Source organism: Mobula birostris, chromosome 4 (assembly GCF_030028105.1).
Source record: "Mobula birostris isolate sMobBir1 chromosome 4, sMobBir1.hap1, whole genome shotgun sequence".
Classification (NCBI taxonomy): domain Eukaryota; kingdom Metazoa; phylum Chordata; class Chondrichthyes; order Myliobatiformes; family Myliobatidae; genus Mobula; species Mobula birostris.
This window is the reverse complement of record NC_092373.1, coordinates 2,028,649-2,055,414: the sequence shown is the minus strand read 5'-3', so window position 1 is coordinate 2,055,414 and position 26,766 is coordinate 2,028,649. Positions and strand designations below refer to the sequence as shown.

The 26,766-nt window shown below is 46.2% G+C and overlaps 1 pseudogene; it reads right to left on the bottom strand.

Annotated features, from left to right (window-relative positions):
- Nucleotides 1-26,766, bottom strand: part of LOC140196954 (tumor protein p63-regulated gene 1-like protein) — an 80,432-nt pseudogene that overhangs the window by 35,886 nt on the left and 17,780 nt on the right.

Genomic DNA, 26,766 nt, shown 5'->3' with positions numbered 1-26,766 from the left:
GGTCTCAGCCCGAAATATCAACTGTACTTTTTTCCATAGATGCTGCCTGGCCTGCTGTGTTCCTCCAGCAGTTTGTGTTGTTACTTGGATTTCCAGCATCTGCAGATTTTCTCTTGTTCGTGTATATGCCTGTCTCTGTCTGTGTGTCTGGGTGTTTGGGTGTGTCTGTATGTGCGTCTGTGACTGCGTGTGTGTCCGTGGCTGTGTCTGTAGTTCTGTGAATGTGTGTGTCTATGGCTATGTCTGTTCATGCGTGTGTGTCTGTGTTTGTTTTTCTGTGTGTGTGTGCGTGTGCCTGCCTGTCTCTGTGCATGTGTGTCCGTCAGTGCATGTGTGTCTCTTTGTGTGTGTGTCTGTGAGTGTGAGTTCACTCTCTAGCTTCTGATTTCCCTCCCCAGGGAAAAGACTGTGTGCACTCACCTCATCTTACCCATCCGTCCTCTTACAGTCAGCACTCAGCCTCCTTTGATTGATGGAATAAAGCTCCCGTCTTTCCCATCTAACTCGGGTCTTCAAGTCCCAACCTCATTCTCAGAAATCCTCTCAGTACTTTTCTAGTTTAATGATGTCTTTCTGGTAGTAAACCATTACAGAAACCACTGCGTGTGCAGAGCCTCACCGATACCTCGCACAATTTCAACATAACGTCCCACCATTTGTACTCAGTGTGCTAACTGATGAAAGGGGGCTGAGGCAAATGCCTTCCACGCACCCTGTCCAACCGAAACTTCATGTTCAGTACTCCATTCATCTCTCCGGGACCAAAAGGGTTAATCTATGAGGAGTGTTTGAGGGCTCTGGGCCTGTACTCACTGGGGTTTAGAAGAATTTGGGGGGATCTCATTGAAACCTACAGAATTTTGAAAGGCCTAGATTGAGTGGATGTGTTTCCTATAGTCGGGGAGTCTAGGACCCAAGGGCAAAGCTGAGAATAGAGGGATGTCCACTTAGAACAGAGATAAGAAGGAATGTCTTTAGCCAGAGGGTGGTGTATCTGTGGAATTCATTGCCACAGATGCTTTGGAGGCCAAGTCATGGAGTGTATTTAAAAGAGAGGTTGACAGATTCTTGTTTAGTCAGGGTCATGGGGAGAGTGGGGTTGAGGGGACCATAAATCAGCCGTGGTGGAATAGCAGAGCAGACTCAATGGGCTGAATGGCCTAATTCTGCTCCTATGTCTACTGTCCATTAGCTTTAAGAAAATTACAGAGAACGATAGGTCTGGTCCCTGGGTTCAGATTCTAAATTAGTAAGAGGGAAAATTTGAGAGTACAGAGTTTGTATGCACCTGTCAGAATATAAAGCAAGGATAACAGCCTTGATTTTTTCAAGATACTGAGGGCTTGGTTAAGGAGAAGGAGGTGTACACCAGGGATGGACAGGCAGGAACAAATGAGGCCTGAGGAAATCCAAGAGAACACTTGGGGGAAATACAGAAGTCCAAAAGGAGGCATGAGGCTGTCTAGCAGACAAGGTGAGGAGAATCCATCCTCTGTGGATAAACAGTCCTCTGGGAAATCAGACTGGAACCAAAAGAGATGGGTGAGATTTTCAATGGATTTTTTCCATCTGCATTTACTCAGGAGACAGACACTGAGTCAATAGAAGTCAGGCAAAGCAGCAGTCAGGTCATGGACCCTGTGCAGATTACAGAGGAGATGTTTACTGTCTTGAGGCAAATTAAAGTGGATAAGTCCCCAGGGCAACGCGTTCCCTGGAACTCTGTGCAAAAACTGATGGGGCCCTAGCAGAGATATTTAAATCATCCTTCGTGACAGGTGAGGTACCAGAGGATTGGAGGACAGCCAATGTTGGTCCACTGTTTAAGAACAGCTCTAAAAATAAACTGAGAAATTATAGGCCTGACGTCAGTAGTGGGAAAGTCATTAGAAGGTATTCTAAGGGACCATTTATATGAATATTTGGATAGACATGGACAGATTAAGGATAGTCAGCATGGTTTTGTGTGTGGTAGGTCATGTCTAACCAATCTTATAGAGTTTTTTTTGAGGAAGTTATCGGGAAAGTTGATGAAGAAAAGGCAGTGGATGTTATCTACATGGACTTAAATAAGGCCTTTGACAAGGTTCCACATAGGAGGTTGGTTAAGAAAGTTCAGTCACTCGGTATTCAGGGTGAGGGAGTAAATTGGATTAGACATTGGCTTTGTTGGAAGAAGCCCAAGAGTAGTCACAGATCATTGCCTCTCTGAGTGGAGACCTGTGACGAGTGGTGTGCCACAGGAATCAGTGCTGGGTCCTTTGCTCTTTGTTGTCTATATCAATGATCTGGATGATAATGTGGTAAGTTCAATCAGCAAATTTGTGGGTGACACAAAGATCGGGGGCATAGTGGACAGTGAGGAAGACTGGCATGGCTTACAGAGCAGCTTGTGGTTGAGCCCCACTAAGAGATCAGCTGTTCCCGATCGGGCATTGTGCAATGAACTGAATTTGATTAGGGAGCTTAAGGTAAAGGATCCCTTAGGAGTCAGTGATCATGATATGGTAGAATTCATCCTGCAATTTGAGAAGGAGAAGCTAAAGTCAGATGTATCAGTATTACAGTGGAGCAAAGGGAATTACAGAGGCAGGAGAGAGAAGCTGGCCAAAGTTGATGAGAAGGTAACACTAGCAGGGTGATGGCACAGCAGCAAGTGCTGGAATTTCTGAGAACAATTCAGAAGGTACAGGAGAGGTTGGTTAGGGAGAGCGAGGAAGTGATATAAAGGAGTTATAGGCAGGTGGTCACACTGGGGCCACAGGAGACAGAGAAGTGGGTCACAGTCAGGAGAGGGAAAGGGAAGAGTCAGGTAATACAGAGTACCTCTGTGCTGTCCCCCTTGACAATAAGTACTCCTGTTTGAGTACTGTTGGGGGGGAACAGCTTACCTGGGGGAAGCAACAGTGGTTGTGCCTCCGGCACAGAGTCCGGCCCTGTAGCTCAGAAGGGTAGGGAAAGGAAGAGGAAGGCAGTAGTGATAGGGAACTCGATAGTTAGGAGGTCAGATAGGCGATTCTGTGGACACAGGAAAGAAACTCAGATGGCAGTTTGCCTCCCAGGTGCCAGGGTCGGGGGATATTTCTGATCACGTCCACGATATCCTGGAGTGGGCAGGTGAACAGCCAGAGGTTGTGGTACATATTGGTACCAATGACATAGGTAGGAAAAGGGAAGAGGTCCTGAAAACAGACTACAGGGAGTTAGGAAGGAAGTTGAGAAGCAGGACCTCAAAGGTAGTAATCTCGGAATTACTGCCCATGCCACGCAACAGTGAGTATAGGAATAGAGTGAGGTGGAGGATAAATGTGTGGCTGAAGGATTGGAGCAGGGGGCAGGGGTTCAGATTTCTGGATCATTGGGACCTCTTTTGGGGCAGGTTTGACCTGTACAAAAAGGACGGGTTACACTTGAATCGCAGGGGGACTGATATCCTGGCGGAGAGGTTTGCTAAGGCTACTGGGGGGAGCTTAAACTAGAATTGTTGGGGGTGGGAACCGAATTGAAGAGACTGGGGAAGAGGAGGTTGGCTTAAAAATAGAGAAAGCTTGGAGGCAGTGTGTGAAGGAGGACAGGCAGGTGATAGAGGAGGGACATGCTCAGACCAAAGGTTTGAGATGTGTCTATTTTAACGCAAAGAGTGTTGTCAACAAAGCAGATAAACTTAGAGCATGGATCAGTACTTGGGAGATATGATGTGGTGGCCATTACAGAGACTTGGATGGCTCAGGGACAGGAATGGTTACTTCAAGTGCCGGGTTTTAGATGTTTCAGAAAGGACAGGGAGGGAGGCAAACGAGATGGGGGTGTGGCACTGTAGATCAGAGATAGTGTCACGGCTAAAGAAAAGGTGGACGCCATGGAAGGGTTGTCTACGGAGACACTGTGAGTGGAGGTTAGGAACAGGAAGGGGTTAATAACTTTACTGGGTGTTTTTTATAGGCTGCCCAATAGTAACAGGGATATCGAGGAGCAGATAGGGAAACAGATCCTGGAAAGGTGTAACAATAACAGACTTGTCGTAATTTCCCAAATATTGATTGGCATCTCCCTAGAGCAAGGGGTTTAGGTGGGGTGGAGTTTGTTAAGTGTGTTCAGGAAGGTTTCTTGACACAATATGTAGATAAGCCTACAAGAGGAGAGGCTGTACTTGATTTGGTATTGGGAAATGAACCTGGTCAGGTGTCAGATCTCTCAGTGGGAGAGCATTTTGGAGATAGTGATCATAATTCTATCTCCTTTACAATAGCATTGGAGAGAGATAAAAACAGACAAGTTATAAAAGCGTTTAATTGGAGTAAGGGGCTATCAGGCTATCAGGCAGGAAATTGGAAGCTTAAATTGGAAACAGATGTTCTCAGGGAAAAGTATGGAAGAAATGTGGCAAATATTCGGGGCGTATTTGTGTGGAATTCTGCATAGGTATGTTTCAATGAGACGGAAGTTATGGTAGGGTACAGGAACTGTGGTGTACAAAGGCTGTAATAAATCTAGTCAAGAAGAAAAGAAAAGCTTACAAAAGGTTCAGAGAGCTAGGTAATGTTAGAGATCTAGAAGATTATAAGGCTAATAGGAAGGAGCTTAAGAAGGAAATTAGGAGATCCAGAAGGGGCCTTGAGAAGGCCTTGGTGGACAGGATTAAGGAAAACCCCAAGGCATTCTACAAGTATGTGTAGAGCAAGAGGATAAGACGTGAAATAATAGGACCTATCAAGTGTGGCAGTGGGAAAGTGTGTATGGTGCCGGAGGAAATAGCAGAGGTACTTAATGAATACTTTACTTCAGTATTCACTATGGAAAAGGATCTTGGTGATTGTAGTGATGACTTGCAGTGGACTGAAAAGCTTGAGCATGTAGATATTAAGAAAGAGGATGTGCTGGAGCTTTTGGAAAGCATCAAGTTGGATAAGTCGCTGGGACCGGACGAGATGTACCCCAGGCTACTGTGGGTGGCAAGAAAGGAAATTGCTGAGCCTCTGGCGATGATCTTTGCATCATCAATGGGGATGGGAGCGGTTCTGTAGATTTTGTTCCCTTATTGAAGAAAGGGAGTAGAGATAGCCCAGGAAATTATAGACAAGTGAGTCTTACCCTCAGTGGTTGGTAAGTTGATAGAGAAGATCCTGAGAGGCAGGATTTATGACCATTTGGAGAGGTATAATAGGATTAGGAATAGTCAGCATGGCTTTGTCAAGGGCAGGTCATACCTTACGAGCCTGATTGAATTTTTTGAGGATGTGACTAAACACATTGATGAAGGAAGTCAGTAGATGTAGTGTATATGGATTTCAGCAAGGCATTTGATAAGGTATCCCATGCAAGGCTTATTAAGGAAGTAAGGAGGCATGGGATCCAAGGGGACACTGCTTTGTGTATCCAGAACTGGCTCGCCCACAGAAGGGAAAGAGTGGTTGTAGACGGGTCATATTTTGCATGGAGGTCAGAGACCAGTGGTTTGCCTCAGGGATCTGTTCTGGGACCCTTACTCTTCGTGATTTTTATAAATAACCTGGATGAGGAAGTGGAGGGATGGGTTAGTAAATTTGCTGATGACACAAAGGTGGGGGTGTTGTGGATAGTGTGGAGGCCTGTCAGAGGTGACAGTGCGACATCGATAGGATGGAAAACTGGGCTGAGAAGTGGCAGATGGAGTTCAACCCAGATAAGTGTGAAGTGGTTCAATTTGGTAGGTCAAATATGATGGCAGAATATAGTATTAATGATAACACTCTTAACAGTGTGGAGGATCAGAGGGATCTTGGGGTCTGAGTCCACAGCATGCTCAAAGCAGCTGTGCAGGTTGACTCTGTGGTTAAGAAGGCATACGGTGTATTGGCCTTCATCAATCGTGGAATTGAATTTAGGATCTGAGTGGTAATATTGCAGCTATATAGAACCCTGGTCAGACCCAACTTGGAGTACTGTGCTCAGTTCTGGTCGCCTCACTACAGGAAGAATGTGGAAGCCATGGAAAGGGTGCAGAGGAGATTTATAAGGATGTTGCCTGGAATGGGGAGCATGCCTTATGAAAACAGGTTGAGTGAACTCGACCTTTTCTCCTTGGAGCGACGGAGGATGAGAGGTGACCTGATAGAGGTGTATAAGATGATGAGAGGCATTGATCATGTGGATAGTCGGAGGCTTTTTCCCAGGGCTGAAATGGTTGCCACAAGAGGACACAGGTTTAAGGTGCTGGGGAGTAGGTACAGAGGAGATGTCAGAGGTAAGTTTTTTTGACTCAGAGAGTGGTGAGTGCATGGAATGGGCTGCTGACAACGGTGGTGGAGGTAGCTACGATAGGGTCATTTAAGAGACTTTTGGATAGGTACATGGAGCTTAGAAAAATAGAGGGCTATAGGTAAGCCTAGTAATTTCTAAGGTAGGGACATGTTCGGCACAACTCTGTGGGCTGAAGGGCTTGTATTGTGCTGTAGGTTTTCTATGTTTCTGTGAAAGATACAGCCCAAGGAAGAAGTAACAACAGCAGGCAATTAAAAAAGCCATAACGAAAGAAAACATGAAATATGACATTAAACTAGCCAATAATATCAAAGATGATACCATAAAGAATAAAAGAGAGGTGAGAGTAGATATTGGCCTGCAGGTGATGATGCTGGAGAGGTAGTAATGGGGGACAAATTGAGTAAGTATTTTGTGTCAGTCTGTCCTCACTGTGGAAGACACTAGCAGTATGCCGGAAGTTAGAGAGTGCCAGGGGATACAGAAGTGAGTGAAGTTGCCATTACGAGAGAGAAGTTGCTTGATAAACTGAAAGGTTTGAACCGAGATGAATTATCTGGATCAGATGGGCTACACCCAGGGTTAGAAGTCAATCAGAATCAGGTTTAATATCACCAGCATATGTCATAAAATTCGTTATTCGAAATTTGCAGCAGCAGTACATTCCAATACATAATAATAGAAAAAAAACTGTGAATCACAAGGCCCACACACACACACACATATACAGCAAACAACAGGAATTCTGCAGATGCTGGAAATTCAAGCAACACACATCAAAGTTGCTGGTGAACGCAGCAGACCAGGCAGCATCTCCAGGAAGAGGTGCAGTCGACGTTTCCCCGTATCCCCTTTTGCCTGTCACCTGTCCAGCTCTTGGCTCCATCCCTCCCCCTCCTGTCTTCTCCTATCATTTTGGATCTCCCCCTCCCCCTCCCACTTTCAAATCTCTTACTCACTCTTCCTTCAGTTAGTCCTGACGAAGGGTCTCGGCCTGAAACGTCGACTGTACCTCTTCCTAGAGATGCTGCTTGGCCTGCTGCGTTCACCCGCAACTTTGATGTGTGTTGCTCACATATACAGTATAGTTAAATTAAGTAGTGCAAAAATAGAAATAAAAAAGTAGTGACGTAGTTCATGGGTTCATTCAGAAATTTGATGACCTAGGGGAAGAAGCTGTTCCTGAATCACTGAGTGTGTGCCTTCAAGCTCCTGTACCTCCTTTCTGATGGTAGCAATGAGAAGAGGACATGTTCTGGATGATGGGGGTCCTTAATGATGGATGCCAACTTTGAGGCATCGCTCCTTGCAGACGTTCTGGATACTACGGAGGCTAGTGCCCATGATGGAGATGACTAAGTTTACAAGTCTCTGCAGCTTTCTTTGATCCTGTGTAGTAGCCCCCAACCCCCTATACCAGACAGTGGTGCAGCCAGTCAGAATGCTCTCTATGGTGTCATCTTACCCTTTCTGAAGTTCTCAGTCAGTTCTTTGGTTTTACTGACGTTGATGCGACACCATTCTAAGTATATTTTGTTTATAACTAGCTGATACCTCACTATGCCTTCTCATCACCATCTGAAATTCTGTCAACAACAGTTGTATGGTCAGCAAATTTATAGATGGCATTTGAGCTGTGCCTAGCCACACAGTCAGGGGTGAAGAGAGAGTAGAGCAGTGGGCTAAGCACACATTCCTGAGGTGCTTCAGTCAGCGAGGTGGAGATGTTATTTCTGATCCACACATGTGGTCTTCTGGTGAGGAAGTCAAGGAAGCTACAGAGGCCCAGATTTTGGAGCTTTTTGATCAGAATCGTAGGAATGAATGTGTTAGTCACTGAGCTAACTGTCAATAAACAGCATCTGGATATATTTATTTTGTATTAGACAATAGGTGCAGGAGTAGGCCATTCGGCCCTTCGAGCCAGCACTGCCATTCACTGTGATCATGGCTGATCATCCACAATCAGTATCCAGTTCCTGCCTTATCCCCATAACCTTTGATTCCACTATCTTTAAGAGCTCTATCCATCTCTTTCTTGAAAGCATCCAGAGACTTGGCCTCCACAACCTTCTGGGGCAGAGCATTCCATATATCCACCACTCTCTGGGTGAAAAAGTTTTTCCTCAACTGCATTCTAAATGGCCTACCCCTTATTCTTAAACTGTGGCCTCTGGTTCTGGACTCACCCATCAGAGGGAACATGCTTCCTGCCTCCAGCGTGTCCAATCCCTTAATAATCTTACATGTTTCAATAAGATCCCCTCTTAGCCTTCTAAATTCCAGAGTATACAAGCCCAGTCGCTCCAATCTTTCAACATATGACAGTCCTGCCATCCCGGGAATTAACCTTGTGAACCTACGCTGCACTCCCTCAATAGCAAGAATGTCCTACCTCAAATTTGGAGACCAAAACTGCACACAGTACTCCAGGTGTGGTCTCACCAGGGCCCTGTACAGCTGCAGAAGGACCTCTTTGCTCCTATACTCAATTCCCCTTGTTATGAAGGCCAGCATGCTATTAGCTTTCTTCACTGCCTGCTGTACTTGCATGCTTGCTTTCAGTGACTGATGTACAAGAACACCCAGATCTCATTATGCTTCCTCTTTTCCTAACTTGACTCCATTTAGATAATAATGTGCCTTCCTGTTCTTACAACCAAAGTGGATAACCTCACATTTATCAACATTAAACTGCATCTGCCATGCATCTGCCCACTCACCCAGCCTGTCCAAGTCACCCTACATTCTCATAACATACTCCTCACATTTCACACTGCCACCCAGCTTTGTGTCATCGGCAAATTTGCTAATGTTACTTTTAATTCCCTCATCTAAATCATTAATATATATTGTAAACAGCTGTGGTCCCAGCACTGAACCCTGTGGTACCCCACTGGTCACCACCTGCCATTCTGAAAGGGACCCATTAATCGCTACTCTTTGTTTTCTGTCAGCCAGCCAATTTTCAATCCATGTCAGTACTCTGCCCCCAATACCATGTGCCCTAATTTTGCCCATTAATCTCCTATGTGGGACTTTATCAAAGGCTTTCTGAAAGTCCAGGTACACTACATCCACTGGCTCTCCCTTGTCCATTTTCATAGTTACATCCTCAAAAAATTCCAGAAGATTAGTCAAGCACGATTTCCCCTTCGTAAATCCATGCTGACTCGGACCAATCCTGTTACTGCTATCCAGATGTGTCATAATTTCATCTTTTATAATTGAGTCCCACATCTTTCCCACCACTGACGTCAGGCTAACCGGTCTATAATTCCCTGTTTTCTCTCTTCCTCCCTTCTTGAAGAGAGGGACATTAGCCACCCTCCAATCCACAGGGACTGATCCTGAATCTATAGAACATTGGAAAATGATTACCAATGCGTCCACAATTTCTAAAGCCACCTCCTTAAGTACCCTGGGATGCAGACCATCAGGTCCCGGGGACTTATCAGCATTCAGACACAACAGCCTATCCAACACCATTTCCTGCCTAATATAAATTTCCTTCAATTCTTCCATTACCCTAGGTCCTTTGGCCACTATTACATCTGAGAGATTGTTTGTGTCTTCCCTAGTGAAGACAGATCCAAAGTACCTGTTCAACTCATCTGCCATTTCCTTGTTCCCCATAATAAACTCACCCGCTTCTGTCTTCAAGGGCCCAATTTTGGTCTTAACTATTTTTTTCCTTTTCACATACCTAAAGAAGCTTTTACTATCCTCCTTTATATTCTTGGTTAGTTTACCTTCGTACCTCATTTTTCTCCACGTATTGCCTTTTTAGTTACCTTCTGTTGCTCTTTAAAAGTTTCCCAATCCTCCGGCTTCCCACTCGTCTTTGCTATGTTATACTTCTTCTCTTTTATTTTTATACTGTCCATTACTTCCCTTGTCAGCCACGGCCTCCCCTTACTCCCCTTAGGATCTTTCTTCCTCTTTGGAACGAACTGATCCTGCACTTTCCGCATTATTCCCAGAAACACTTGCCATTGTTGTTCCACTGTCATCTCTGCTAGGGTATTGTTCCATTGAACTTTGGCCAACTCCTCCCTCATAGCACCATAGTTCCCTTTATTCAACTGTAATACTGACACTTCTGAGTTTCCCTTCTCCCTCTCAATTTGTAGATTAAAATTTATCATATTATGGTCACTCTGTCCTAATGGCTCCTTTACCTCGAGGTCCCTGATCAAATCCGGTTCATTGCACAACACTAAATCTAGAATTGCGTTCTCTCTGGTAGGCTCCAGTACAAGCTGTTCAAAGAATCCATCCCTGAGAGACTCCACAAACCCCTTTCTTGGGGTCCAGTACAAACCTGATTCCTCCAGTCTACCTGCATGGTGAAATCCCCCATAACAACTGTAGCATTACCTTTGTGACATGCCAATTTTAACTCTTGATTCAACTTACACCCTACATCCAGACTACTGTTTGGGGTCCTGTAGATAACTCCCATTAGGGTCTTTCTATCCTTAGAATTTCTCAGTTCTATCCATACTGACTCTACGTCTCCTGATTCTATGTCCCCCCCTCGCAAGGGACTGAATATCATTCCTCACCAACACAGCCACCCCACCCCCTCTGCCCATCAGTCTGTCCTTTTGATAGGACGTATACCCTTGAATATTCACTTCCCAGGCCCTGTCCACTTGAAGCCATGTCTCTGTTATTCCCACAACATCATACTTACCAATTTCCAACTGTGCCTCGAGCTCATCTACTTTATTTCTTATACTCCGTGCATTCATATATAATGCTTTTAATTCATTACTCCCCTCACCTCCCATATCAATTCCTATTTCACTTGGCCATACTGTACAATCCCTTCTTGAGCTTTCTGCTCCGTTGATTCTGCTGTCTTTCTTAACTTTTCTTATTCTCACTTTCCCTTCATCTCCATCCTTATATTTCTAGTTCATCCCCTTCCCCCACTACTTAGTTTAAACACACCCGTGATGCAGAGGCAAACCTGCCTGCCAGAATGCTTGTCCCCCGCTTATTAAGGTGTAAGGTTGTCCAAAAAGATGTGGCTGAAGAGTTTGTGTAGTTTGTGGAGGCACTAATTATGATCACTAGATTCTGGCATGGTTCCAGAGACTGGAAAATTGCAAATGTCACTCAATTTTCAACAAGGGAGAGCAGAATAAAGAAAATTACAGGCCATTTAGTCTGACCTCATTAGTTGGGATGACGTTGGGAGTCCATTGTTAAGGACGAGATTTCAGGGTACCTGGAGACACATGATAAAATAGGATGGTTTCTAAAGGAGAAATCTTGCCTGACAAATCAGTTGAAATTCTTTACAGAAATAACAAGCAGGATAGACAAAGGGGAATTGCTTAATGTTGTGTACTTGGATTTTCAGAGGGCCTTTGACAAGGTGAGGCTGCTTAACAAACTACGAGCCCATGGTATTACAGGAAAGATACTAGAATGGCTGACTGGCAGGAGGCAAAGAGTGGGAATAAAGGGAGCCTTTTCTGGATGGGTGCCAGTGACTAGCGGTGTTCCACAGGGGTCAGTGCTAGAGCGGTTTCTGGTTACGCTATACATCAACGATCTGGATGCCAAAATTGATGGGTTTGCGGGTGATACAAATATAGGTGGAGGGGGAGGCGGTTCCGAGGAAGTGGAGGAGGAATGAGAATCAGGTTTAATATCACCAGGGTATGTCGTGAAATTTATTAACTTTGCTGCAGCAGTACGATGCAATACATGACAACCAAACAAAAAACTGAATTACATTAATATACATGTATATTAAACAGATAAATAGTACCAAAAAAACAGAAATTTACAAAAAAAAAAGTAGTGAGCTGGTGTTCATGGATTCGATGTCCATTAGAAATCGGATGGCAGAGGGGAAGAAGCTGTTCCTGAATCGCTGAGTGTGCGACTTCAGGCTTCTGTACCTCCTGCCTGACGGTAACAGTGAGAAAAAGGCATGCCCTGGGTGGTAGGAGAATAGGCAAAGAAATGACAGATGGAGTACTGTGTTGGGAAGTGTATGTTCATGCACTTTAGTAGAAGAAATAAAAGTGTACACTATTTTCGAAATGGAGAGCAAATTAAAAAATTCTGAGGTGTAAAGGGACTTGGGAGGGCTTGTGCAAAATTTCCTGAAGGTTAATTTGCAGGTTGAGTCTTGGTGAGGAAGGCAAATGCAATGTTAGCATTCATTTCAAGAGGACCAGAATATAAAAGCAAGGACGTAATGTTGAGGCTTTATAAGGCACTCCTGAGGCCTGACTTGGAGTATTGTGAGCAGGTTCGGCCCCCTACCTAAGATGTGCTAGCATTGGAGAGTGTCCAGAGGAAGTTCACAAGAATCATTCCAGGATTGAAAGGGTTAATGTACGAGCAGCAATTCTAGTTCTAGGCTTGTACTTGCTGGAATTTTGAAGAACAACAGGGGATCTCATTGGAACCTACTGATTGTTGAAAGGCCTATATGGAGTGGATGAGGACGGGATGTTTCCTATAGTGGGATAGTCTATGACCAAAGGACATACCCTCAGAATAGAGGGATGTCCATTTAGAACGGAGATGAGGAAGAATTTCTTTAGCCAGAGGGGGGTGAATCTGTAGAATTCATTGCCACAGGCGGCTGTGGAGGGCAAGTCATTGGGTATATTTAAAGCGGAGGTTGATAGTTCCTTGATTAGTCAAGATGTCAATTGTTATGGGCAGAAGGCAGGAGATTGGGGCTGAGAGGGAACTGGATCAGCCATGATAAAATGGTGGAACAGACTCGATCGGCCAAATGGCCTAATTCTGCTCCTATGTCTTACGGTCTTATAGAAAAGGGCCAGTAATATCATGAAGGATCCCACCTACCCTGTTCATGGACTGTTTGTCTCACTCCCATCAGGGAGGAGACTATGTAGCATCCACACCAGGACCATCAGACTCAAAAACAATTACTTTCCCCCAGCAGTAAGACTGATCAACACCTCCACCCACTAACCCACCCCTCCACACCCCCAAACACCACTACTTTATCATTTCCTGTCAGTCACTCCTGTGCCTAGTGTCACTTTATGGACAATCTATGAAAAGAAGCTATCTTATGTGTTTATATTTATTGTGCTTTTATTATTCTGTTCTTTATCTTACTGTGTTTTTTATGCTGTATCGGATCCAGAATAACAGTTATTTCATTTTCCTTTACACTTGTGCAATGGAAATGACATAAAACAGTCCTGAAGATGAAGCTTACCTGCTGATGGAGTATTCTGGAAAGGTGAGCTGGCCGTAACAGATCTTGTCTATGTAGTTGAGGGGAACCTTGCGACACCATTGGAAATTCAGCATCACAAAATCGTACTTACAGATGACCAGTGACTTTTCAGTGATCATCACAATGCGCTCCTTCTCGTTGTTCCAGTGATCCACCCTGCAACGACACCAGGTATCAGCAATGACAGGACTGTACCCCAGGTACAGACAATGACGGAACTGTACCCCAGGTACAGACAACGACGGGACCGTACCCCAGGTACAGACAATGAAGGGACTGTATCCCAGGTACAGACAACGACGGGACCGTACCCCAGGTGCAGACAACGATAGGACTGTACCCCAGGTACAGACAACGACGGGACTGTATCCCTGGGATCGACAATGACGGGACCGTACCCCAGGTATAGACAACGACAGAACTGCACCCCAGGTATCGGCAACGACTGGACCGTACCCCTTGTACTAACAGGACTGTACCCCAGGTTCTTGCTCTAAGGGACATCAAGGACGCGAGTTTCTCCGAGGAATGTCAGCGATGTGTGTTTCAAGTTTAAGCTTCATAGTCATTGAAGCATACATGAATATAGCCAAACAAAACAGTTATGTCAAGGTGCAAAACACAGTACCAACAGTCACACACGGTACAAGGCACGTATAACATGTATAATTATAATGGCAGAAAACACACAATCACACAAAAAATCAGAATGTAGCTCGAGTCTCTGAGTGCAAGACCAATGATGTGGAGTGGGGCATTTTTGTGCAGGTCCATAGCTGCCTGAAAAGGTCACACAAGTAGAAAAGACGTACAGCTTTTATCAGCTGGGTTGTCAAGTAGAAGTCATGTTGCAGGTCATTAAAGCTCAGCTCAGGCCACACCTGGAGTATTGTGTGCAGTTCCAATCACTCTATTACGGGAATGATGTGGAGGCCTCGGAGAGGATGCAGAAGAGGTTCACCCGGATGCTGCCTAGCTCCAAGGAGAGGCTGGGATGTTCTCTCTGGAGCATCAAAGGGTGACGGGAGATCTGTCTGACATTGTCAGAGGTAGAGATGTAGTCCATTTCCTGGGGTGGAAATGTCAGTTCACCGTCCTAGTGAGGAGACCTCGGTGGTGGCAGGGTAGTCATTAGTCTGACAGTCTGAGGGAAGGAGCTGTTACCCAGTTCACTGTCCTCGTGACGAGACCTCAGTGGTGGCAGGGCAGTCATTAGTCTCACAGCCTGAGCTTAACGTGAGAAGGGGGAAGTTTCAAAAAGAAGTACAAGATGAGTATTTCTTTTTCACAGGGAGTGGGAGGTGATGCCAGGCTGGTGGTGCAATCAGACACAAGGGCAGGTGTGAGCAAGTATCGCGTCTACCTGCAGTGGCATTAGGTGACTTTCTCCACAGCCTCAGAATTGAGGGGCATCCACTTAGAACAGAGATGAGGAGGAATTCCTTTGGCTAGAGGGTGGTAAATCTGTGGAAATCACGTCATTGGGTTTGTTCAAAGCAGAGCTTGATAGGCTCATGATTAGGATGCTAAAGGTTACAGGGAGAAGGCAGGACAATGGGGTTGAGAAGGATTATAAGACAGACATGATAGAATAGTGGTGCAGACTCCATGGGCTGAATGGCCTAATTCTTCTCCTATGACTGGTGGACTTACGATTCACTCAACGTCAGGAAATGCGAAGAGTTGATTATTGAGTAGGAGGAGCAAATTGGAGGTCCCTAAGCCAGTCCTCATGAGGAGATAATGTCAGCAACTTTAAATTTGTCAGCATTACCACATCAGAGCATCTGTCCCGGGAGCAGCTTGGTGCAAGTGCCATCACCAAGAAGGTAAACCTTTCTTAAAGATTCAGCACATCATCAAAACACTGAAAAAGGAGTTTTCAAAAGGGAGGAGGAGAAGATGATGCCGCAACAGCAGCATGTGCGGCCTCTCCGGTGATGAATATCTGTTATCTCTCAAGTAGGGGACTGTGCACAATTCCTGATTTGATGGAGATGGACGTGAGAGTACGGAGGAACACCTGGAAAACTTCTGAAGTGCCCGCTTCGCTGTCGCTGCTACTGAGTGGTAACCGGAATCTCTGGAGCAGAAGGCCCCGAAACCTGGGCTTTGCTTGTTTCAGCGGCCGGGGCTAGGTCGAAGGCGCTCGGCAGAGGATGGCACTCGGGAGGCTGTATCGGAGGGGCTGGCCAGAAGCTCGAAGTTTTCGGACGGACAGACTCAGTGTCGGCTGCTTCCAAGGCATCAGCAAGTTGACGGTGCCTGGAGCTTTATGGCAGGGAGTTTCTCCCTTTTGCCGCCTGCTATCAGGGACTCGGGAGTCGATCGACTCGGGGACTTTGAGACTATTCTTACCGTGCCCATGGTTTGTTCTTCATCAAATTATGGTATTGCTTTGCACTGCTGTAACTGTATGTTATAATTATGTGGTTCTGTCAGTGTTGTCTTTGGTTTGTCCTGTTTTCACTCCGGAGAAACACTATATCATTTCTTAATGCATGTATGCATTTCTAAATGACAATAAAAGAGGACTGAGTGTTCTCATAATCCAAACATCTGTGGGTGCACAGTGGAGAGTACCCTGACTGACTAGAAGACGGCCTGATACGGAAACAGTAATGCAAGAGTGATAATGTCTATGGAAAATGGTGGATACAGGTCAGTCCATCACAGTATTCAGCATCCTACCATCAGCCCGTGTCAGGGATGCCTGGTGCTGTTCCTTTGGGACCATGACACAGCTGGGTAGAACTGGGATGTAGCCACCATTTTCTTTATACAACCAAATGAAACAATGTTCATCCAGACCACGAAACAAAGTGTACCCACAAACCACCTATCACATACAGCACAATAGACAATATTACCACAAACAACTTCATAAAATATAATTCAAAATGCATGTAGTGCAGTGCACAGCTCAGGTAAACAGCAAACAGTTCACTGTCTGAGTGACAACACCTCGGTGGTGGCAGGGTAGTCATTAGTCTCACAGTCTGAGGGAAGGAGCTGTTTCCCACTCTGAAGGTGAGTCTGGGGGCAGATCAGTCACGATGACATTCTCACAGAGATGCACCACGTACCAGGCTGTTCACCTGACCGAGATGCTCCCATCAGCCATTTGCAATTTATGGACAATTTCCAGCAGCTGGCTAACCTAGTAACCTGCACACCACTGGAATGTGGGAGGGGACTGGAACACCCGGTCATGGGGAGAGTATGCAGACTCCACATAGACAGCATCAGGGGTCAGGGTTGGAGTAGAGACCACAAACAGAGGGTATGTTGTTGAAGTGCCCACCGCACGCTGGACTGAACTCTTGTCTTGCGGCAGACAGCTGTTCAGTGAGGTGGGGTGAGAAATGATACACAGACCATGTGTGTGATGTGTCAGCACTCACTCTGTCAGCAGCCAATTGCTTTGTATTGGTCCATCTGTCTGTGGGTCTATCTGGGCCTGGATATCAGCCAAGGCCTGCTCAAGCATTCCAGGCTGGAAGAAAGAGAAGAGTGCACCAACGTTAGTGAATGGCTTAGGGAGGGAGGCCTGTTTTGCCAGATGGCCTGCATTCTACACTGTGAACAAGTCAGGTCACTATTCTGTGCACAGGTAGATCCCAGGAGTGGCTGTCAGCGACAGTCCAGTTGATCTGACTTCTGATGAGCATACACAATGGCACTCGATAAACCTGAGAAGAAAAGCCATAGGGGACGATTGTTACATAGAATGTAACAGTACAGTACAGGCCCTTTGGCCCACGATGTTGTGACAATTGTTACCTACTCCAAGGTGAATCTAACCCTTGCATCTTCATAACCATCCATTTGCCTATCTAAGGGTCTCTGAAATGCCCCTAATGAATGTGCCTCTACCACCACCCTGGCAGGCACCCACCAGTCTCTGTGTGCAGAACTCACCTCTGATATCCCCCTATACTCTCCTCCAATCACTTTAAAATTATGTCCTCTCATATTAGCCATTTCCACCCTGAGAAAAAGTACCCACTGTCCACTCGATCTATGCCTCTTATCATCTTGTACACCTCTATCTCCTCCTTCACTCCAAAGAGAAAAGTCCCTCCTGAACCTATCCTCATATGTGTATGCTCTCTAATCCAGACAGTCTCCTGGTAAATCTCCTCGGCACTCTCTCTAAACCTTCCACATCCTTCCTATATGAGGCAATCACAGCTTAAGTGTGGTTTGACCTGTGTGTTATAGAGCTACAACATTACCTCCCGCCTCTGGAACTCAGCCCCAGACTAATGAAGGCCAACACGCCATACACCTTCTCAACTACTCTATCAACATGCACAGCAACCTTGAGGGAGATATGGACTTGAACCCCAAGACCCCTCTGTTCCTCCACACCATTAAGAATCCTGCCATTAACCCTGCACTCTGACTTCAGCTGCAGCCTTCCACAGTGAATTAATCCACACTTTTCTGGATTGAACTCCATCTGCCACTTCTCAGCTCTGCATTCTGTCAATGTCCTGTTGTAACCCACGGCAACCTTCCACACTGTCCACACAACCATCATCTGCAAACTTACTAACCCGCCCTCCGCTTTTTCATCCAAGTCATTTATAAAAATCACAAACAGCAGGGATCCCAGAACAGATTCCTGTGTAACGCCACTAGTCACTGACATTCAGACAGAATACACTCTGGGTACAAACAACTTCTATCTTCTCTGGGCAAGTCATTTCTGAATCAACACGGACGTTCCCTTGAATTCCATGCCTCCTGACTTTCTGAATGAACCAAGTTGTAGATTTATGTATATTAAGGGAAGTGAGGGTATATCAGGTAACCTCCAGGTTATCTTTCACATACAGCAATGGAGTAGGCCTCCACGTCTTCTGACCAAGGATGATTCCAGGTATGAAAGGGTTAACATATGAGAAGCTTGTGATGGCTCTGAAAGGCGTAGACAGAGTAGACGTGGAAAGGATGTTTCCCATGGTGGGGGAGTCTAGGACAAGAGGACACAGCCTCAGGATAGAGGGGCGCCCTTTCAAAAGAGATGCGGACAAATTTCTTTAATCATAGAGTGGTGAATTTGTGGAATTTATCACCACAGGCAGCTGTAGGGGCCAGGTTGTAGGGTGCATTTAAGGCAGAGCTTGATAGGTTCTTGATTGGACACAAGGTTAAGAGGAGAACACCAAGGAGTGGGGTTGAAGAGGAGAAAAAAGGATTAGCCATGATTAAATAGCAGAGCAGATTCGATGGGCTAAACGGCCAATTCTGCTCCCATGTCTTATGGTGGTAATAGAAAGGACGTTTCCCATCGTGGGTGAGTCTAGGACCAGAGGGCACATTGCAGATTAGACTAGAGGAACATCCATTTTGAGCAGGGATGAGAAGGAATATTTTCAGCTAGAGGGTGGTGGATCTGTGAAATTCTTTGCTAGAGACGGCAGTAGAAGCCAAATCACTGGATACATTTAAGGCAGAGCTTAACAGGTTCTTGATTAATCAGGGCACCAAAGGTTACAGGGAGAGGATAAGAGAATGGGGTTGAGAAGGATAATAAATCAGCCATGATGGAATGGCAGACCAGATGATGGCTGAAAGGCCTAATTCTGCCTTCGCGTCTGATGATCTTGTTACTACCCTGGGCTCTGCTCTTAAGAGTTTCAGATACATGATGCAAAGGTACACAGCTGACGAACCCCAGTGCTATATATCCATATCCAGGGCATTTGATATTTCTTTTGAATGAACTCAGCCACCCTCTAGCCTGAACATGGAATATAGAACAGTACAGGCCCTTCGGCCCACAATGCTGACTTTTTTAATTTTCTCTAAGATGGATCCCTCCCACATGGCCCTCCATTTTTCTATCATTCATGTGCCCACCTAAGGGTCCCTTAAATGTCCCTGGTATATCTGCCTCCTCCACCACCACCCACAGCATCACGTTCCACACACCCACCACTCTCTGTGTAAGGAACCTACCTCAAACATCCCTCCTAAACTTTCCCACAATTATCTTGAAATTACTTATAAATTTTATTTGGCAATACAGCTTGTAACAGGCTCTTCCAGCCCTCTGAACCGTACAAGACAGCAACCCATCAATTTAATCCTAGCCGAATCAGGGAATAATTTACGATGACTAAGTAACCTACTAACCAGAACGTTTGACCTGTGGGAAGAAATGGGACCAGACAAAGGGAACCCATGTGTTTATGGGGAGAATGTACAAACTTTCTTACAGAGGTCACTGGAATTGAACTCCGAACTCCAACACTCCAAGCCGCAGTGGCGTTGCGCTAACTGCCACACCACCACGGTGCTCCCTGGTATTAGCCACTTCCATCCTGGGAAAGATTTCTGAAGATTCAGCCCACTCTCAGTGATGAAAGTGTTGATTTCAGACCTGAGCCTACCGCCCCTCATGACCCCCAATCCTTGTGTCTCAGGCAGACAATCTCTCTCCCTATATTGAGACGCTTATTGTAGCCGAGAACTTAGCAAGTTTCACCAAGGATCACAATTTCATCTCCTTGACCACAGCATTGGAGAGGGATAGGAACAGACAAGTTAGGGAAATGTTAAATTGGAGTAAGGGGAAATATGAGGCTATCAGGCAGGATTTTGGAAGCATAAATTGGAAAGAGATGTTCTCAGGGAAACGTACGGAAGACATGTGGCGAATGTTCGGGGGATACGTGCGTGGGGTTCTGCGTAGGTACATTCCAATAAGACAGGGAAAGGATGGTAGGTACAGGAACCATGGTGTACAAAGGCTGTTGTAAATCTAGTAAAGAAGAAAAGAAGAGCTTACAAAAGGTTCAAATAAAAGGTGATGATAGAGATCTAGAAGATTATAAGGCTAGCAGAAATTAGGAGAGCCAGAAGGGGCCATGAGAAGGCCTTGGTGGACAGGATTAAGGAAAACCCCAAGGCATTCTACAAGTATGTGAAGAGCAAGAGGATAAGACATGAGCGAATAGGACCAATAAAGTGTGACAGCGGATAAGTGTGTATGGAACCGGAGGAGATGGCAGAGGTACTTAATGAATACTTTGCTTAGTATTCACTACGGAAAAGGATCTTAAGTGCTTGTAGTGATGACTTGCAGCAGACTGATAAGCTTGAGCAAGTAGCTATTAAGGAAGAGGATGTGCTGGAGCTTTTGGAAAGCATCAAGTTGGATAAGTCACCAGGACCGGGCAGGATGTACCCCAGGCTACTGTGGGAAGCGAGGGAGGAGATTGCTGAGCCTCTGGCAATGATGTTTGCATCATCAATGGGGATGGAAGAGGTTCTGGAGGACTGGATGGTTGTGGATGTTGTTCCATTATTCAAGAAAGGGAGTAGAGATAGCCCAGGAAATTATAGACCAGTGAGTCTTACTTCAGTGGTTGGTAAGTTGATGGAGAAGATCCAGAGAGGCAGCATTTTTGAACATTTGGAGAAGCATAATATGATTAGGAGGAGTCAGTATGGCTTTATCAAAGGCAGGTCGTGCCTTATGAGCCTGATTGAATTTTTTGAGGATATGACTAAACACATTGATGAAGGTAGAGCAGTAGATGTAGTGTATATGGATTTCAGCAAGGCATTTGATAAGGTACTCCATTCAAGGCTTCTTGAGAAAGCAAGGAGGCATGGGATCCAAGGTGACATTGCTTTGTGGATCCAGAACTGGCTTGCACACAGAAGACAGCATGGTTGTAGACGGGTCACATTTTGCATGGAGGTCGGTGACCAGTGGTGTGCCTCAGGGATCTGTTCTGGGACCCCTACTCTTTGCAATTTTTATAAGTGACCTGGATGAGGAAATGGAGGGATCGGTCAGTAAATCTGCTGATGACACAAAGGTTGGGGATGTTGTGGATAGTGTGGAGAGCTGTCAGAGGTTACAGCGGGACATCGATAAGATGTAAAACTGGGTTGAGAAGTGGCAGATGGAGTTCAACCCAGATAAGTGTGAGGTAGTTCATTTTGGTCAGTTAAATATGATGGCAGAATATAGCATTAATGGCAAGACTCTTGGCAGGGTGGAGGATCAGAGGGATCTTGGGGTCTGAGTCCATAGGACATTAAAAACTGCTGTGCAGGTTGACTCTGTGGTTAAGAAGGTAAACGATGCATTGGCCTTCATCAATCATGGGATTGAGTTTAAGAGCCTAGAGGTAACGTTGCAGCTATATAGGTCCTGGTCAGACCCCACTTGGAGTACTCTGCTCAATTCTGGTCATCTCACTACAGGAAGGATGTGGAAACCATAGAGAGGGTGCAGAGGAGATTTACAAGGATGTTGTCTGGATTGGGGAGCATGCCTTATGAGAATAGGTTGAGTGAACTCGGCCTTTTCTCCTTGGAGCAACGGAGGATGAGAGGTGACCTGACAGAGGTGTGTAAGATGTTGAGAGGCATTGATCGTGTGGATAGTCAGATGCTTTTTTCTAGGGATAAAATGGCTATCGCTAGAGGGCATAGTTTTAGGATGCTTGGAAGTAGGAACAGAGGAGATGTCAGGGGTAAGTTCCTTTTACACAGAGAGTGGTGAGTGCGTGGAATGGGCTGCTGGTGACGGTGGTGGTGGCGGAAATGATAGGGTCTGAAGAGACTCCTGCATGGATACATGGAGCTTAGAAATATCAAGGGCTATGAGTAAGCCTAGGTAGCTCTAAGGTAAGGACATGTTCGGCACAACTCTGTGGGCTGAAGGGCCTGTATTGTGCTGTAGGTTTTCTATGTTTCAAGGTTCTCTCTGGTTCTCTCAGAGGACATAAAATACAGAACAGTACATCACTTTCCAATTTCCCCTGGGATCAATAACGTATGACTATGACTATCACAGGATCAGCAACGTTGTGCCGACCAGTTAAATTAGTAAACAAATGGCCAACCAAACGCATCCCTTCTGCCAACAAAGTGTCCATTCCTTCCATTTTCTTTGCATTGGTGAGCCTAGCTAAGCGAATTTTTAATGTCCTTGATGTACCGGCTCCTACCACCACCCCAGGCACCCACCACTGTGTAAAAAAAAACACTTGCCCCTCACATCTCCTTTGAAAACCTCTGATATAAGACATTTCATCCCTAGAAAAAAGATGTTGTCTGCCCACTGTATCCCTGCCTCTCGTAACCTTATGAACTTCGATCAGATCTCCCCTCAATCTCTGCTGCTCCGGAGAGAACAGACCAAGTCTAACCTCTTGTCACAAACAAGAGAGAATCTGCAGGTGCTGGAAATCCAAGCAACACACACAACATGCTGGAGGAACCCAGCAGGCCAGGCAGCATCAGTGGAAATAAGTACAGTCGATGTAAGGCCGAAACCCTTCGTCAAGACTCAAGAAGAAAGATGAGAAGGTAGGGGGAGGGGAGACAGAAGGAGAAGGTAGTAACTTGTAGGTGAAACGGGGAGGGGTGAAGTAAAGAGCTGGGAAGTCGACTGGTGAAGGAGATGAAAAGCTGAAAGAAGAGGGAATCTGATAGGAGAGGAAAAAAGGACATGGAAGAAAGAAAAGGGGGGAACACCAGAGGGAGGCGATGGGCAGGTAAGGAGAAAGATGAGAGAGGGACAATGGGATGGGTTATGGTGAGGGGGTGGGGGTGGCCATTACTGTAAGCTGGAGAAATCAATGTTCGTGCCATCAGGTTGGGGGCTTTCCAGACGGAATATAAGGTGTTGTTCCTCCAGCCTGAGTGTGGCTTTATCTTTACAGTAGAGGAGGCCGTGGATAGACATATTGGAATGGAAATGGGATGTGGAATTAAAATGGGTGGCCACTGGGAGATCCTGCTTGTTCTGGTGGACAGAGCGTAGGTATTCGGTGAAGCGGTCTCCCAATCTACGTTTCGGTCTCACCGATATACAGGAGGCCACACAGGAGCTCCAAACACCCCAACAGACTCACTGGTGAAGTGTCACCTCACCTGCAAGGGCTCTTTGGGGCCCTGAATGGTAGTGAGGGAGGTGGTGTAGGGGCAGATGTAGCATTTGTTGAGCTTGCAAGGATAAGCGCCAGGACGGGGATAAATGCCAGGACGGAGATCAGTGAGGAGGGACAAGTGGACAAGGGAGTCACGTATGGAGCGATCCCGCTGGAAAGTGAGGGGGTGAGAGGGTGGGAAGAGGGAAGGTGTGCTTGGAGGTGGGATCCCATTGGAGATGGTGGAAGTTACAGAGAACTACGTGCTGGATGCGGAGGCTGGTGGGATGGTAGGTGAGAACAAGAGGAACCCTATGGGATGTGGGTAAGTGTGGATGAAATGGAAGAGATGTGGGTGAAGGCAGTGTTGATAGTGAAGGACAGCCCCTTTCTTTGAAGAAGGACAACTCATTAGTTTTGGAATGAAGACCTTCACCCTAAGCGCAGATGTATCGAAGACAGAGAAATTGAGAGAATCAGAATCAGGTTAATTATCACCGCAGGTGACGTGAAATTTGTTAACTTAGCAGCAGCAATTCAATGCAATACATAATCTAGCAGAGAGAAAATATAATAATAAAATAAAAATAATCATAATCAACAAGTAAATCAGTTACAGTATATATATACTTTATTGTCACCAAACAATTGATACTAGAACGTACAATCATCACAGTGATATTTGATTCTGCGCTTCCCACTCCCTGGATTAAATATTAAAAATAGAAAAAATTAGTAAATATTAAAAAAATTAAATTATAAATTATACATAGAAAATAGAAAAATGTAAAGTAAGGTAGTGCAAAAAAAACCGAGAGGCAGGTCCGGATATTTGGATTGAGTAGATTAAACAAAAAGGGATGGCATTTTTACAAGTGACAGGTGAGAAGAGGTATAGTCCAGGTAGCTATGAGAATCAGCAAGTTTACAACAGTTATCAGTGGATAAAATGTCTCCGGAGATCGAGACAGAGAGATTGAGAAAGAGGGTGTGTCAGAAGTTGACCTGGGTGTTCTTGTTGCAGCACACGCCCTCTAATCCAGGCAGCATCCTGGAAAACCTCTTCTGCACCCTCTCCAAAGCCTCGACATCCTTCCTATAATGGGGCAACCAGAACTGAACAGATTACTCCAGATGCAGCCAAACTAGAGTTTTATAAAGCTGCAACATAACTTCCAGAGCTTTGAACTCAATGCCTTGACTGAAAAAGGGAAGCTTGTCATATGCCTTCTGAACCACCCTTCCAACTGTGTACAGTAGTCAGTTTCAGACAGCCATGAACTGGGACCCCTAGATCCCTCTGCTCTTCAACACTCTTAAAGATCTTACCTTTAACAGTGTATCATCTCTTTGTATTTGCCCTTCCAAGGTGCAACCCTTCACATTTGGCCGAGTTAAACTCCATCTGCCATTTTCCCATGTGGTGATAGTGAAGCCACTGGTCCAACATGCCCCTCTTGGCCAATGCTCTCTCCAGATCCCTGCCACAGGGAACAAATGTCCCACAGTGCAGAAATGTTCCTGTCACCCCCAGAGTAACCCTCAACTCCACATCTGCTCTCATCAAGCCTTCTGCCCAGATACAACTCCCTCTCTGGCCTCGTAACTCTCCTCACCTCCCTATCATCTTTCACTTATGCCCCTCCTCCTTCCCTTTCTCCCACAGTCCACTCCTGTCTCCTATCAGATTCCTTCTTCTCCAGCCCATTACCTTTCCCACCTATCACCTCCCAGATTCGTTATTCCCCCCAACCACCACCTGTCTTCCTTCCCCACCCCCAACCTCCTTATTCTGGAATCTTCCACCTTCCTTCCCAGACCTGATGAAGGGTCTCAGCACAAAATGTCAATTGTTTGTTAATTTCCACAGATGCTCCCTGACCTGTGGAGTTCATTCAGCATTTTGTGTGTGGCTCTGGATTTCCAGCATCTGCCGAATCTCATGTTAATGATCTGCAGCTCCCCACTAGCACCCTCCCTCTAACCCTCTCACCGAATCTCCGCAATGCTCACTGCTCAGGTCACCTCTGACCCTAACCCAGATCACCCTTGACATCAGCACACCTTGAACCCTGACCTTAATCACCCTTGACCTAGGTATAATTGTACCCTGACCCCGATCACCCTTGAACTAGGCACACCTCGGACCCTGACCCCGATCACCCCTGACCTCAGCATAATTGGACCCTGACCCACATTACCCCTGACCTCGGCACAACTTGAACCCTGACCCAGATCACTCCTGACCTCGGCACACCTTGAACCCTGACCCAGATCGCCCCTGACCTAGGAATATTTGGACCTTGACCCCGATCACCCCTGATCCTAAGAACATAAAACCCAGGAGCAGAATTAGGCCATTTGACCCATCCAGTCTGCTTCACCAGTCCTTCATGGCTGATTTATTATCCCTCTCAGCCCCATTTTCCTGCCTTCTCCCTGTAAACTTTGACACCCTGACTAATCAAGAACCCACCACCTTCCACTTTAAATATACTGAATGATTTGCCCTTCATAGCCCCCCTGTGGCAGCGAATTAGACAAATTCACCACACTCTGGCTAAAGAAATTCCTCCTCATCCCTGTTCTAAATGGACGTCCCTCTATTCTGAGGCTGTGCCCTCTGCTCCTAGGAAACCCCTATAGGAAACATCCTCTCCACATCCACTCTATCCAGGCCTTTCAGTATTCACTGAGACCCCTCTCATTCTTTGAAACGCCAGAGTGTACAGGCCCAGAGCCATCAAACACTCCTTGTACCTTAACCCCGCCCCGGGTCATTGCTACCCAGATCACCCCTGACACCGTGACCCTCGCCCAGATCACTCCTGACCCGGTGACCCTCACCCAGATCACCCCTGGCCTTGACCTAGGTCAGCCAGACTTTGAATTCCGATTACTGTACCCGGAGCACGAAGAACTTCCTGAGCCTGGACTCTCGTGGGACAGCAGCGGGTCCCGGGTTCGGGGCCGCCTTCTGTTCGGTCCCACCCGGCGCAGGTGGGTTCAGCCCCGGCGTCGGGGGGACTCGCCTGCATCCCGGTCAGACTTCAGGATCCCGAGATTCAGAGCAGGGAGGGTACGCCAACTGTCGAACAGTCTTCGGGCGAGTTCGACCGGTGCGCCTGTTCCGTGTACCGCAGGTGCGTCTGCCCAGGGGTCCCGACCGCTGTACCTGTCGTGGAAGTGCCGGAGAGTGCAGGTGGAGAGCCGGGGGACGGGAGGACGGGAGGACGGGACGACGGGACGGGAACAGCGCAGGTCTGGTTGTTTTGTTCCTCAATCTGCCCGTTTCCTTGTTCCTGGTTTGCTTCGGGGCGGGACGTCGCGGCCGAGGTGCGACAGCGAACAGAGAGGAGCGGTTACAACTGC